This window comes from Dermacentor silvarum, chromosome 7, assembly GCF_013339745.2.
Source record: "Dermacentor silvarum isolate Dsil-2018 chromosome 7, BIME_Dsil_1.4, whole genome shotgun sequence".
NCBI classification, from domain to species: domain Eukaryota; kingdom Metazoa; phylum Arthropoda; class Arachnida; order Ixodida; family Ixodidae; genus Dermacentor; species Dermacentor silvarum.
In genome coordinates this window covers 71,014,883-71,030,902 of record NC_051160.1, presented here as the reverse complement: position 1 = coordinate 71,030,902, position 16,020 = coordinate 71,014,883, and positions in this window count along the sequence as shown.

The window sequence follows — 16,020 nt, the reverse complement described above, 5'->3', positions numbered from 1 at the left end:
CACTTGCTCACTGCTTACAACAGTATAATTGCTAGGCGAGTTGATAACACCCCTCTACCAGCACCACCTGAACAAGGACAAAGAGAAGGAATCCAAGACGAAAGGCCACCTTCTAAGTGAAGCTTTACAATGATTGCATAAGTTTATTCCTTCATGACAAAAGAAAACCAATCTGAAAATTCGTGTTGTTCTTGGTTGCGGCCGTATTTCAATTATGTAGGTCTTGCGTCCTACATGCGTCATCAGTGTCAAGATCATGGAACCGCAGTAAAGCCTTAGTTGGAAGTAGCGTGGAGTTGGAAGTAGCGCTGAGTCATTATGTGATTCCTCGTTCATGTGCGGTGCCGAAGCAGTGATTAATGTGCATTAATGCAACCTCGCCTCGTTTCCTTAAAGCTGTTGCAGACATGCAATGACCGATGATGTAATACGTTACGGCCATGCTGCAGCGCACACGAGAGATGACAGAGATGACATCCCGCGACAATTTTTTTTAAAGATGATTCCCAAAATAAATCAATGTGCAAGTCAGTCTTAGCTCGCGTAACCTTGACTGTGTCCGTCGTCTATTGTGCGTGCCGCATTTTAGGCGCGAATCACGAATAACTCAACCAATTTTTTATTTCATTACTTCTCAAGCAGCGAGCATCAGGCTAAAAAGCTTTAGGAGGAGCTCATTTATTCGTGAATCATTTATTTGACGGTAGGAACAACTACAAATTTCACCCTATCACCCATAACACGAATCGCCAGTTAGGTTGAATCCGCCGTTTGCACGCGGCAGAAAGTGACAACAGTTACGGAGGCACGCACGTTGGCGTTCACATGACGACCAATCTTGAGCATTTCTTATATCAACATTCATTTGCTCATTAGAATAAGGTTGCAAGGTCGCGTGAAGGAATGCACTGAAGTGGAGCTGCTTAGCGCAATCTGTCTTTCCTTCTTTTTTACGCGAAATACCGAAACACGTTTCCCGTGTATATTCGTATGATCGGGACGTGCGTATGAATCTGTGTGATTTTCCTTTCTTTATCAGTGACACTCAACACTGTTGATATTACCAAATCTACCACACTTTCCTTTTCTTGGATTTCCTCGCTTAATAAAGGAGAAGAAAAAGCTTGGCTTTTGTTTGAATTATTGAACGCGTGCTTATGTCACGTGTTATAACACGCACCCTTTAATATTTATGGCCCAAATCTTCTGGCACAAATTAGTGAATAGTTTTACGCAATGTATCGAAGCCTTTTATCATGAACTCTGCATGTCGTAGGCAAACTCTGACATATTTAACTCTCAAATTTTCAGTCCTAAGTGTGTAAATTATGGTCACAAATCATTCGAAGGTCATTTGCATCTACATAAGTCCTGTGGGCTGCTTTAGTTAGTAGACAACAGAGCTCCAGCTCAAATGCCAAAGCTTGGTGGGCCTGAACATGTGGACATTTCCGAAATTTCGGGAAAAAGGTAAGGATCTACGGCACCCTGTCTTCATTCAATCGTATAACCCCTGCTGTTGGAAATGTGATTTCTTACGTTGTTCGTCACTTTGGCTTTTCTCTGGGTCAGATCTACCTTGTCAGGCATTGTTATGCTTACAGGAATCAACAGGCCGGAAAGGGTTCAGAACAAGACCGGCATCAAAAAAAAAAAAAAAATCATGCCTCAATCATCAGTAGTGTTATTATTATTTCTAAAGAAGCGCTTTCAGCAATATAGCACTAAAATGAAGAACGTAATGTTTAGCAGTTCGTCTTTAGCAAAAACAGAAACAATTGAAAGCTAGAAAAAGAAGAGGTAAAAGAAAAGTTGAAGTGAGACCAGAATTGTTTAAAAATGAGTGAACCAAGCTCATGACTAATGAGGCATGGTAATTTCGAAGAAAAAAGAAAAAGCTGGTATAGGTAAATGCTCGTGTGAGTTAGTATTTCATCTCATATCGAGCACAGCGCGGAAGACGGGGACGCGGAAACAAAGACAAACATCGATGATGCGATATCACTCAAAGATCCCAGACTGCTTCTCACGCGTCCCGGCTACTGCAGCTTATGTAGCTGTAATGTTTACCTGAAAACGCTGGCGGCGAACGCTATGCACGAAGGTGAGCTTTCTGGTAGAAACGTGGCCTACTGCGCGGGCCGATCCCAGAGGTAGTGCACAGGCGTGCCCCCCCCCCCCCCCAAAAAAAAAAAGAACAAAAAAAAAAAGAAAACCATCGTTTTCAGGTTTCGGTTATTGCTTCGAACTTTTAATCTTTCAGTCTGAGCATAGTTAACCTGAGCAGGCATGCGCTGTCGGTGTTTTGTTTTATGACATTTGTTTGTGGGCTGTCATTCTAAAAAAATCCGAGGAATAACTTTGTCAAGACAATGTATTTGCCACTTCAGTGATAGAATGGTGTGGCAATATAACCTGCATATACACCGCATGTCATATAGCAAGGCTTGACATGTACATATACGTAAATTTAATTTTTTCTAACGGACGACGCCGCCGCTCACGCCGACACTGGATTTTCTGCGACACGGGGCCCTTAACTTTATTGCGTTAGTGTAAAGCACGATTATATGAAATCAACAGACAAAGCAACCGACGAAACCACCGTTGCAATTGCGTGTTAAAAAAAAGCGAAATGAGGAAATTAATAACGGTAATGAAAGTAGAAGAAAAATCAACTCTTGCCGCAGGTTGGAACGAAACGCACTTCTTCGCTTCACGCCTGCGACGATCGCTTGAGAGCAAGTGAGCATTAGCGCAGGCTGACTCCTTTGCGTTTCCTTAATACATTCGCCTCTCACTCTTTCACAGCACCACACATTGTTCCTAAATAATGACCTAATTTAGGCACCCCCCTCAAAAAAAGAAAAAAAGAAGGGAGTGGATTTTGAGCTAGTAAACACTAATAAAGAACAGAAAATAGTAAAGTCGAGGCGTCCTTGTGGCCTCGTGAAGTTAACTAGCGTTGTATGCATATCATACAAGTAGTTTCCAACTCCCGTTTCTCTATTTTCTGGCCTTGCTTACTTTGAGCTGTGCAAGTTTTATTGAAAACTAAAGCAACAAAAAAAAAAAATAGAGATAGAAGTATGGGCGCTGAGCAGGCGTTATGTCATCGTCAAACGTCCGGCTCTTAATTTCCTCGCGCGGCAATTAACGGCGCGCTGCAGGCGTCTCAGCTGGAATCCAAGGACGCCTGTGTATAAACGCGTAACAATGACAATGTTTGCCCGAGGACATAGCCATCGACACTACTAACGCCAACCTTGTACCTTATGTGCTTTAGGTAATGCGAAATTGCGGGAGCCACAGCTGTTGCAGCATCCTATACTAAAACGTTTGCTGCTACCACACCCTGTAATAACAAGACGAAGCTTACATTATTCTCCGATTTTGATTATTTCTTTCGTGTCTATTCCGGCTGCGTCTTTGTTAATAAAAAAAATTATCTGTCGTGTTCCGTCCTAATCATGATTATAGTAGCGTGCGAAGTGTTTGGCTTGGCCAAACTTTCATGAAAGTTTCTCTCTCTCTCTCTCTCTCTCTCAATTTCACAATGCAATTGAAACGAGGCACTGCCACAACATACGTCTCGTTCCCATAAACCGTTAAATGCGGGTGGACCAACGGTTGGCGGGTGCCTCTATGCTAAACACTTTTGTTTATACTGGTGTGCTTAGCCACTATGCTTAACCCCAATGCTTACGAAAAAGGCTTACGCCAGGAGACCTCTATGCAGATACGTGATAAAGACCAAATGATTTTGCTCGGCATCTACTGCACCAAATGTGATTTATAAGCAAGAAATATTTAATCTACCGACTGGGGGAAGCAGATTTTTATTTGAGGCCATAAATTTTTATCTAAAGAATTCAGGAACATTGCCAATTTTCATATAGCTCAACGAATATAGCCCGTGACTCTGTAACTCAGCAACGAATAAAGCCAGATGACAAGTAAATAAACTGTTGGTCTAACGCAAAGAATGTCATAGCGGACAATACACACCACTCTGTAATATACCAATAATCTTGAGTAGGACTTTATCAAAACTCTCACAAACGTAATAGTTTCGAGTAAGCTGTGAACTCCCATGTCATAATTGTCTACTTCAGATGCTTCAGATGCAATTTACAGGACTACAATAACTGTATTCGCTACAGAGTTATCAATTTGTAAACATTATGATTTAGTTTTTCTGAAAGTTGTTGATTTTCATCAATGTTCACAAGAACTATTGGAACCCACGCCACTTCGACTGTTGGCAGGTCACAAGCCCATGTTCGAAAACGTACCGTCAGGTGGGAGTTTGAAGGACCAGATCCAATCAAACAAGCCATCCAGATATCTACTGAGGAAACCCTGGTCGAGAAAGCATTAAAAAACGACACGATCTATCCGCATGAACTTGGAGGAGGCAGTCAGGTGCGCAAGTTGTTGGAGAACCAGGATCTGAAGAAGACGCTTGGCCTGGTAACTATGCTCAAGATCCTGCTTATGCTGCTTGCCGTGGCTAACCAGATGACCATAAAGTGCATAATTATAAAAACGGCGTTATCAAATTTCGCCAGGGCGTTGCACAAGAACAAAGTGGCCGAACTGCATAACCTCGTTAGACAATGAAGCACAATGTTTCGAAAGTTGACGGCTCTTTCTGCACCATTCGGCTCAAAATCCGCCTGATGACAGGTATTTTTACGCGCAAAGCCATGTTGTTTATGAATGCGCTGACAAGGAACCTAAACAAAAAAATCCAGTCTTCGCTGAGCGAGACAGTCAGTCTTCCGAATGGGGTTGGGGGGGGGGGGAGGGGAGGGGAAGGGGAGAGTGCGTATGCTACGAATGAAAGAGACAACCAGTGATGAGATTAACAAGCATTCGCGTATGAAGAGAACGAGGTATACGAGGTACCGTTGTAATAAATAAGTATTTTACCTGTGTGTAAAGTGCTCGCTACATTTTTAAAAGTGCTAATGGGTCGATCACACGGCAGTGACTAATTATAATTTAAATTGCCATACGTGTAGCCATCTTTTCAACCTCCGGCCACTTCTCCCTGGTCTAGTTCCCCTGTCTCTACCCGCCGTCATATTTTATATCTATCGTCATTTTCATCTGCCCACATGGCACGTAACAACATAGAAAGTCTAGCAGCCCGATGTTGTGGGAGCGCCGTGTTTTGACTTCAGTGCACGGGCACGCAGTCGATAGCGATTAGATAGAACTACAGACACCCCAAAACCTCGGCAACAGGCGCAGAAAGCACCGATTTAAAATGGACAAGAGTACTCCATGCATTTCATCGGCTGTCCCTTGTGTGACTGCCGCAATGATCGCAGGAACTGAGTGAGCCAATGTATCATGACTCCGTAACACATTCACGTACAAAGTAGCAATATCAATACTAGCTCGTAGAAACAAGTATTATGGGAAGTTTCTTGTAGCACTCTTACTAGTGTCAGCACTTTTTTCAGGATTTCGAGAGCTTCGATCATAATTAAAGGCCAAAAAACTAGACGACTCATGAGGAAGAGAGACAATTAAATAGAAAGACAAAGAAGTTCACTAGATTCTAAGTTTCTGACCTGCTGCGTAGCGTTAGCGAAGGGAAATGAGAGTAAAGAGAGAGAAGTGTTGATGAGGACGACTAAAATCATGGATAATCAACTTCAACCGCTAGGTCCCTTCAAACTCTCAAATCCACAATACTGCCGTACCAGAACTATATGATAGCCTTAATGCATCGCGACCATGGCGACCCTAAAATGTCATGTAAAGAGGAGTCGCCGTAGTAGGCGCCAACTAGTTAGAAACGCTTTGTGTAAGAGGGCTAAATACCTCTAGCAGGATAGAATCGTAACTCACATGCGGGCTTCGATAAGGTTTGCATAGACATAGCGCGGGCAGCAAGTATTATTTTCAGGCACCGCAAACAAGCGTTCCTCGCGTGCTCGCGGTGATTAAGGTCGCAAAGGACGCGCGAGGTATCGCGATCGTTCTCACGGTCACGGACAGTGAATCCATTGCGAAACGTAATTGACGAAAATCGTGAGTCTGGAGATGCTTTCCTCCACGGGTAAGGCAGCGCGCGTCCTACATGCCAGATAAATTATCTTTTTTTTTTCTTTGGAATCGCTCCAAAGCCCTGCCCGGTCTCTACCCAATGTTCGGTATAACAGAATGAAGCGCGAAATGCTCGTCGCGGTGCGTTTCTATTAAGAAGCAAAGGCCCGCTGTTGCATCCGTTGCCTGCAACTCGAGGAAGGACTCGACGACCTTGCGCGTAGAGGAAATCGCGGTCAAGTGTGCCTTTAATTCAGACGCTGTCTCCCCAAATGTACCCTTGCAAAAAATTGCACGTGGTGTTCAGTTGCATCTCAACAGCAACTCTAATGAAGACAATAAAAAGTCAGCAGAAATATAACATAATTTAACGACTGGTATAAGGGTAGTATATGTGATACCGTAAAAATGTAATGGCTAATTAAGACACCACTTAGCTAACTGAAAAATAATCGGTATACATGGGTTAGGCGTGACTTCATGACTTCGTTTTCGTGACTTCACGTTGTGAGTAAACTTCTTTCAATCGGTCCGTTGGATTTAACGGCACTTCACGCACTATTTGAGGGAGTGCAGTACTTTCCTCCTCGATTTCACAGCCTGCAGTGCGCTCTTCGATTTGAATTCGTGCAAGGCCAGTTCAGCCAGAGTGTAGAACCGAAATGAATACCGGTTTGGTTGTAGTTAAACGTGGTCCGATTTCGTTCCCATTCAGCTTCGGTTTGGAGGAATAACCAGCATAACGACTCGCGAACCGGTGGAGTGTTGCGAACCGTTTCGAACGAAAAAAAAAAAAAAAAAACATCGTGGCTACGTGCCTGCCTTCCGTGCATGACTCAGACGTTCTGCGCTGCTTTCTATCAGAACCAGCTCATTTCTGCTCAAGTGTTTAATTTCACACCCATACATCAAAGCTTTAAGGCTTTCAGTATCGGATTTTTTTCGGAGTTGACGCACTCCAAGCTTCGGGGGAAGTGAACTGAGCGAGCGTAGCTTCTTGCCTTGCTGCGATAGTTTTGTCATAGTGCAGGCTTAATTGTGCTTCTTGGACTAGAAGCCATCTGAAGCGATGACAGCCGGCACGTCATCGCTTGCGTCGAGCATGCCTCTTCGGACTCTGTCCCCCAGTGATATAGTGTAAGGCTCGCCACGTCGACATGGAGATGTCTGGTTCCTGTTTCTCAAACAGTGACCCTATGGACTCCGACAACGACTACACCATCGTGGAGGGCAAGCGACTGAAGAGGAAATACCGCAGAACAACCAAGGATGTGAGTGAGCAGCGCCCCAACGTACCGCCTACACCGACTTACCGGATTGCTTTTGCACCTCTCGACGTGTCTAAGAATGTAAATTCCGTGCACAGACAGGTAGTCAACACCTACCTTGGTAATGTGGCTCCGAAAGGAATTAACGAAGTGCGCTTCAACACCAGAAAAAACATAGTCACAGTGGAAGTAGCGACGCAAGCCGCCCTAGAAAAATTGAAAACCGTGCGCATACTAGGACACATAGAAGTCCGGTCGTTCATTGTGCACAGTGGTCAAACTAGGGCAGGCGTTATTTCCGATGTCGTGATTGACGTCAGCGACGAAGAGTTCCAAAGGCTTCTGTCTTCCACAGTGAAGGTCCTAGACTTTCATCGCTTCGGTCGCTCGACGAGCGTCAAGCTTCTTTTCGAGGGACACACGCTACCTGATCATGTCTAGGTGGGCTATGTGAGGCACCCGGTGCGTCCTTATGTGCCCCGACCAATGCAGTGTCACAAGTGCCTAAAGCTAGGTCATGTCAGCGCTGTCTGCACAGGCCAGACGGCATGCCTCTGCTGTGGCGGCAGCCATCACGTATCTCCATGCACGGTAAAAGAAATGAAGTGCTTGAATTGCGGTGGACCCCACGAGGCCAATTCCAAGGATTGCCCTAAACCGAAAAAAGAGATAAAAATACTGAACCAAATGAGCAAGACCAGTATGTCCCACAAAGACGCAGCAGCGTCAGTGAAACACCGGAGGAGACGATCGCGTCGTCGACGTGGGCAAACTGTAGGCGCAAACGAGAACTCCTTGGCTCCAATTCCGCAGGTCCAGCAGAAGGTAGTTCAATCGGCCTCGATTGATTTCTCCGAGCCATTGCTTCAAGCGAGCCTCGCAAGCCCGGAATCGAATATATGGCCATGCTTGCCGCAGTGTACACGGGCCTTAGACTGTCAGCGCGAGCAAGGACATTATAGTGAAAAATCACAATTGGACTCTGTCATCAAAGAGATGCTGCGTCAAATAATCGATGCACGTCAGCTGCTACTGACTGGTTTAAATACGCCAGTGGCGCTAACAGCTGCAAAAATTATGCAAGCTATATAGACAGTCTTCTAGCTACACTGTAGTAGCCTCTACCTCTGCCCGCGAAGGTGACTGTGCTGTTCTGGGAAGTGTGCACGTACGCGTAGCACAGGAACAGTATGTTGTGCAGCCCTCATCATCGTGTTCATCATACCACCATCCTCCTTCCTCTTCACATCCTATCTCTGTGATTCCCCCAAACTCCTTGTCCAGCGTGGAGTAGCAGGCTAGAGGCACTTCACTCAGGCCGACCTCTCCACCTTTCTGCCATTAAAACGTCTCTCTCCCAAGCTTCGGGTCTTTTTTTTTCTCTTCTCGGATATTATAAAATGAAAACAGCGCCTTATTTTTGGTTCTGCAGAAATGAAGAAACAACACGGATAATAGCAAATGCTCTCCTGGTGTGATCCTGACATTCATATTTGACAGAGAGAATGTTACAAAAAAAAAAAAAAAAAAAAAAAAAAACAAGGCGGGACAGAAACGCGGAAACGTACCGGCACGTGAGTGACGCTGAAAGGGTTAAATGAGCAAATAACACGACGTCAACGCCAACTCCTTTCTCATTTTCTTTAGGTTATGGTTCACCTGTTGTCCAGCTGGCGCTACAGATGACCAAATGCAATACAAACTAACCCACGACTCTGTCGTTCGGTTTTTTAACGGGCCACGGACACCCTAACTAGCTCGCTTAGGACGAACGCCAGGAGCTCAATCCGCACACCTTTTCGTTCGTCAGTGGTTTTTGCCAATGGCTCGCTAATAACGTATCCACGAATAGGATTAGGTGGCCTTTGCTAAGGCAGAGACTACGGGGCAAGTCTGTCTGGTAGCATGATGAAATAGCGCCAAGAACCAACACAAAGAGAAGAGAGAATAAGAAAAGTGTGCTGACTCCCACTAAAACTAAAGTCAAAGCTTTTATATGTGTAGTTTTTTTCCCCAATAAACTATAGTTAAGAGCACCGTGGCTGAGAGTCAACGCACTGTCCTGTTCTTTCTTCTTTTCGTGTTCATCTTTGGCGCTCTTTCATTATGTGGTATTTGCTCTTAAGAGGAATTATAGCGTCAGAGTGTTTACGGGCCTTGAATTGCTCCACGCTTAGAAGTGCGTACCAAAAACGTTCAGTTCTTGCAGCACCTTTTCAGCATAGTTGAACTTCATTATACAGTGCAGTCCACTTATAACTATAACACATAAAGCAATGTAGTGGTTATAACAGTGAGTCGACTGGGGGAGGGGGGGGACGTGGCAATAGAAGTGATCAAATTGGTCAAAATTTTCAATTATCGGATTTATTAATTTTTTCGTCATCCTCAGACCTTTATTTACCTCGTGATGAAATATTGTAACAAAATATGGTATAGAAATCGATAATACAGCACTTTTATAGAGTGCTGTCAACAAAAATTGCGCGAAAATTGGGCGTCGAGCTCTGTTTTCTCAGCTTTAATTTTTTCTGCAGTTGCTTTCAGCCATACCAGTGCCATTTCACAATGAAAACAACTGCACTTTGCACTTAGATCCTCAAACATTGATGAATGCAAAAAAGCAGTCCATTTTTATCTGCATCTCAAATTTTTTTTGCAAAGTCGTTAATAAGCATAGGAAAGTTAAAAAACTATTTGGTGCTCATTTGGGAATCTAAAAAATAAAACAATAGCTTTAATTTACAGAATGGGCCTTTGAGAACATTGGGAAAATCTTGGCGCACTTATGTGTAATTAATTTTGGGATGACCATTAGAGGCTGTCAAGTGTTGTAACTCGAAAACTGATAACGCAAAACTGGTTTCAATTATATCAGCATAACAAATCACACTTGGATGCCAAATTTTATCAATTCCCAATTTAAAAAAAGTTATCACTGCTACGTCCCCCATTACGAGGGGACATGGTGCATAGAGCTATCTGACTTAATTTTAGACCAAATTCAATTAAATGACAGTCTTGTTCAGTTTTCTGAGCTGATTTAAAAAATGCAATTTGTTTGATAGAGTAAATAGTTATGGAGATAATTAAGAATCTATGCGATTTTTTGTGGAGGCAATAGCTAAAAAAGAATTGGACAGTAAGCTGTAATAATACAAGAGTTGAAACTGAAATGCGGAAGGAGTAAAGTGCTGCAAGCCGTTTTCAAGGCCAACAACAACTGTGAATTTAGCAGCTCATCGAAGTTTTGTGTTTACAGTATGGCTACTAAGAACAAAATATAATAAAAAATGTAGAGGATAAAAAAAGAATGTGCTTTCAGCACTTGAAGCTTGATTCATTTGGTTCATATAGCAAAAAATAAAGGTGGTGGCGTGAAGCAGAGGTAGAATACCCGGCCTCAAATCTGAAGGTCGTACGGTCGAATCCTACTCCAGTGCACCACATTTTCAGGCATGAAGTGGTGACTGACACCGGCAAGAAAAAAATATCTTGCCGCGCGCTAGTGGGGTTACACTAGTTCAGGTACTACCAAACTATGAAGGCCCACTAAGCTTCATCAAAGTCACTCCCTCACCAGACCAGGAATTGGCCTCCCTGGTGCAGTATTCGGCCACTACCTCCCTCATGACTCCGACAATTAACCCATGGCCCATAGTCCCCAGTGGCTGCGGAGCACCTGACCAAGGCAGAGGTCAGACCTGCAACGCGGCAGAAGGTGCTAAGAATCTCTGGGTCCGGACAGGCCACCAATGGAAACTGAACCTGACAACGTTCAACACGCGCACACTCTCGAGTGAGGCTAGCTTAGCAGGACTATTTGAAGAATTATCAGACATTGCCTGGGATATTGTTGGCCTTAGTGAGGTTTGAAGAACTGAGGAGGATTACAAAGTGCTGACTAACAGCCACGTCCTCTGCTACAGAGGTCTTCCAGACCAGAGAGAATCCGGGGTAGGATTTATAGTTCATAACAACATAACGGGCAACATTGAGGAATTTTACAGCATTAATGAGAGGGCAGCAGTCGTCGTAATAAAGCTGAAGAGGAGGTACAAAATGAAGGTAGTACAAGCCTACGCCCCAACCTCTAGTCACGTTGACGAAGACATAGAACAGTTTTATGAAGATGTTGAATTAGCAATGAGAAAGGTGCAAACTCAGTAAACTGTAGACATGGCCGACTTCAATGCAAAAGTGGGGAAAAAGCTGGTTGGTGAGTAAGCAATTGGCAACTACGGTATCGATTCTAGGAATACAAGAGGAGAGATCTTAGTAGAATTCGCGGAAAGGAATAGGCTCAGAATAATGAATACCTTCTTCAGGAAGCACCGCAACAGGAAGTGGACCTGGAAAATCCCTAATGGAGAAACAAGGAACGAAATAGATTTCATACTCTCTGCCGAACCAAGCATAGTGCAGGATGTAGAAGTGTTAGGTAAGGTAAAGGGCAGTGACCATATGTTAGTGAAGTCTTGGATTTCTCTCAATTTGAAGAGAGAAAGGGTGAAATTAGTCAAGAGGAAACAGGCCAACCTAGAGGCAGTAAGGGTAAAAGCAGACCAATTCAGGCTGGTGCTCGCAAACAAATATGCAGCTTTAGAAAAGGATTATAAAGACAACATAGAGATAATGAATGAAACCGTAACTAGGCTGATCTCAGAAGCAGCAATTGAAGTGGGAGGTAAGGCACCAATGCAACCAGTAGGTAAGCTCCCCAAGAAACAAAGAACCTAATAAAGAAACGACAAAACATGAAAGTGTCCAACTCAAGAGATGAGATAGAGTTCGCTGAACTGTCAAAACTGATCAACAAGAAGATAGTGTCACGAGCATCGAGAAGTAGTCCTAAAGGTTTAATAGTCGTAAAGCAGCTGGTTCTTGGAAGACACGACTGTCGGGGCTGGCTCGAGCAGGGAAAAAGGGCGCGCGGTCTTCTTTGTTCTCTTGGGCTCGACCCACTCTTGCCCTCGACCCACTACCTACAGGTGGCAATATCCCCCCTTCCGAACAAAAGCATCGCCTCGATGCTAAAAAAATAGGCGTAGAAGATAGAGAAGAAGGCAGGCAAAGCAAAAGTACACAAAAAAAAGTAAACATCACGCCGACACAGTCAATGAACGAATAAACAAGCTCCCGAAGGTGAATGAAAAGTATAAATGTTGTGTCGGCTGGCGCTCAATTGATAAGAGCACTATGCGAAGTGCGGATGCGCCACTAAGTGTTAAAAGCAGAGTCACGCTCGCTAGCGGCTCCTCTTCTTGCCCGAGCCACGAACCCACAAGCATGGGTTAATAAACGTCGTTCACCCGGAACTTGTCTGATCCTTTTCCACACGTCTGGCGCAAAACGTAACACGTGGCGACAAAGATGGTATTTTGAAGAGTTGCGCAGCGTCAAGGTAGGCAAGTGTTCTCGGTATTCAGCCTCTGTTCAGTATCGACGATTGAAGAGTGCTGCTTTTTCTTTTCTTCGCTGACAGATATCATGAACGAAGAAGCCAGTGCAGGTTCGACGCAGTTTGCTGCTCATCTGGGCCAGAAGGAACCATTCGACGTTTCCAAGAATGACTGGGCATCGTACGAAGAACGGCTAACGCCGTTTCTAATCGTCAACCGCGTTCCCGAAGGTGACAGAGTACAGCGGTGAGCACTGTTAGGGTGAACACGCGAGCGCGTGGCCGACGGCACTATCAGCGCCGCGTAACAGCCATCGTTGGAAACATTGCACATGCGCAGCATGTGCTTTGCGAAACGCTCTTTCCACCGCGCGCATCACGTCATCGATACGCTTGTTCGTCGTCTGCTAGCCGCATTTTTTGTTCGCTGAGCTGATACCTTCTGCATTTCAAGGTCCATCTGGATTGAAGATTGGCGCGTGAAGGAAAAAAGTGAGTGTAAGAGGGATAATTATTAAACTTTTTATTCAAGAAAATTGCACTTTTGCAATTCAAGTTAAACAAGACCATGAGAACAAATATAAAAACATGAGCAAATCTACTAGCGAGTCATGTGACCACTTACAGCAACGACTTCAGCTATTCTGGACGGTAACGAGTCGTAAAGTGATCGAACATATTCCCGATCGGCTTTCAGCCTTTCCCACTCGTTGCTGACTTGCGCCCACAACTGGTCCGAAGTCGCGGAATAAAGGGGCTTCCTTGCCAAAGAAGCTTTCAGACGGCCCCACACGTTTTCTATCACATTCAGGTCCGCTCCTTTCGGAGGCCATTCCAGTAGCTGCATGTGCTGCTCCGCCTGGAACTCCTTGACAGCCCGCGCCGTGTGTATCGGTGACCGGTCCTGTTGGAACAGGTAATCACCGTCTGGGAATAAACTGCTCGCATATGGCAACAGCACATTGTTCAAAATGTTGCAGCATTGTTCCGACGATAAGTGTCCACGTATACGTTGCAGGGCCCCTAAACCATATCTTGAAACAGCACCCCACACGTTCACACTCGATCTCCCACTGGCAGAAACACCTTGCACGTTGTCCGGGTCGTTCCTGCGTGGCATTGTGACGTTAACTAAAACAATTGCTTTTCAAAGCAGGAAGTTTGCCTCACCGTGTGCCTGGTAGTCTCCAAACACGCAATCTTTGGTGTTGTCGCGTCGAAAACGTCGACTCATCCGAAAAGATGACGCGACCCCACTCTTGTGATGTCCATGCTTCGTGCAGCTCAGCGAACTGCCGTCGTGCGTCCTTGTTTGCCGCCGTTAGTAGTGGCTTCTGCGCTGCGACGCGACTGCGAAGGCCCGCAGTACGCAGGCGACGTCGAACAGTGGTGTCCGAAACGTCCAAATCCAAGTCCTCGCGTATTGCTGGGGCTGGCAAGAAAGGGTTACGAACAGCAGCTGCAACTATGAGGGCGTCTTCATCGTCTGTGGTAGCTTTAGGGCGGGGCGCGCGGGGTGCATCCTGAATGCGACCTTCATACTTGTAGGCTTGAATTATCCTGTTCACAGTCTTCAGGGGCCTATTAACTAAAGCGCCAATATACCGCTGGGAATAACCTTTCAGGGAAAGATCGACAATTGAGCACCGTTCATCATCGGGAACCCTAGCCATAATACGATCTGGCGACAGAATGAACGGCTGCGAAAGATGTTTGGTTGTTTTATATACGGCGTTGCATGCACAACAACTTTGAAGGGAATGAATAGACACGCTCCCATAGATATACAAGTTTTTTGTCTTGTTCTGTTCAAGCACAGATGTTTAAAGAAATCTTAAAATGCAGGATGCATGGGCTTAGAAAACAAAAATGCGGCTAGCAGACGACGAACAAGTGCATTCATGACGTCATGCCCGCGGTGGAACAATTATTTCGCGGAAGGCGTGATGCGCATGCGCAATGTTTCCAGTGATGACCGTAACGGGGCGCTGACAGTGCCGTCGGCCACGCGCTCGCGTGTTCACCCTAACAGTGCTCACCGCTGTACATGCATTCCTGAGCATCATCGGCCCCAGTACCTACAGTCTTTTGAAATCGCTGGTTGCCCCGGAGCTGCCTTCAGCCAAGAGCTTCGAGGTGCTAAAGAAGACCCTGGGGGACCATCTGTCGCCGAAACCGTCGGTCATTGGCGAGCGAGCAAAGTTCCACAGGAGGCAGCAAGTCGAAGGCGAGTCCATTTCTGATTACGTTGCCGAGCTACGGAAGCTAGCACGAACCTGTGATTTTGGAAACGCGTTAGACGAATCCCTCCGGGATCGCTTCGTGTGCGGCTTGTGAAGAGAGGATATGCAGCGAGTGCTATTCACTGAGGATAGCAAGCTCACGTTTCAGAGAGCTGTAGAGCGCGCGGTGGCTATGGAGGCGGCAACAAAAAGCAGGGCTGAAGCCCGCACGGGTGTGTCTGCAGCCAACCCCATGCATAAGGTACAGGCGACTTCGAATGTCCAGTCGCATGCATGTTTTCGCTGCGGGTCGCCGAAACATTCCGCCAAAGCATGTCCCCACGTAAACGACAAATGCTATAAGTGCAACAAAAGGGGCGCACCTGCAACGAGTTTGCCGTAGCGCCTCCGGCACGTCGCGTGGGAAACGCCCCATCAAGGACACTGTAAAAACGTTATCGGTGGTATCCCACTCGGAAGTGGTAGCCGTGAATGGCGTATCTGCTCCCAGTATTGAGCCTATCATGGTACCAATGAAAGTAAATGATGTGACGGTCTCTATGGAGCTGGATACAGGTGCCGCCGTCACAGTCATGCCTTTCAAACAATACCGCCAATTTTTTTCATCAGCCAGACTCGAGCCGACAGAAGTCAAGCTCCGCACCTATACAGTAGCCCTAGTGATACCAAAAGGCGTCCTACAGGTCAAGGTGCAGCACGGCGGCAACACGGCGAGCCTTCCTTTATACGTCGTCGACCAGGAGGGGCCGCCATTGCTGGGCCGGCAATGGCTTCAAGCAATTAGGCTGGAATGGAGCAAAATCTGGAACGTCCACCATCTGCCAAGGTCAGAGCCACCCGTTTCTTGTCGTTTAGAGGAAAGGGTACATGCTTTGATCAGAAAGTACGGCTCTTAATTTAAAGATGAGTTAGGCATGATTACAGAAGAAAGGGCCGAGCTGTATTTCAAGCCTAATCAGGCACCGAAGTTTCTAAAAGCAAGAAACGTGCCGTTCGCGCTACAAAAGTCTGTGGAGGCTGAACTTTCGAAGATGGAAAAATGGGC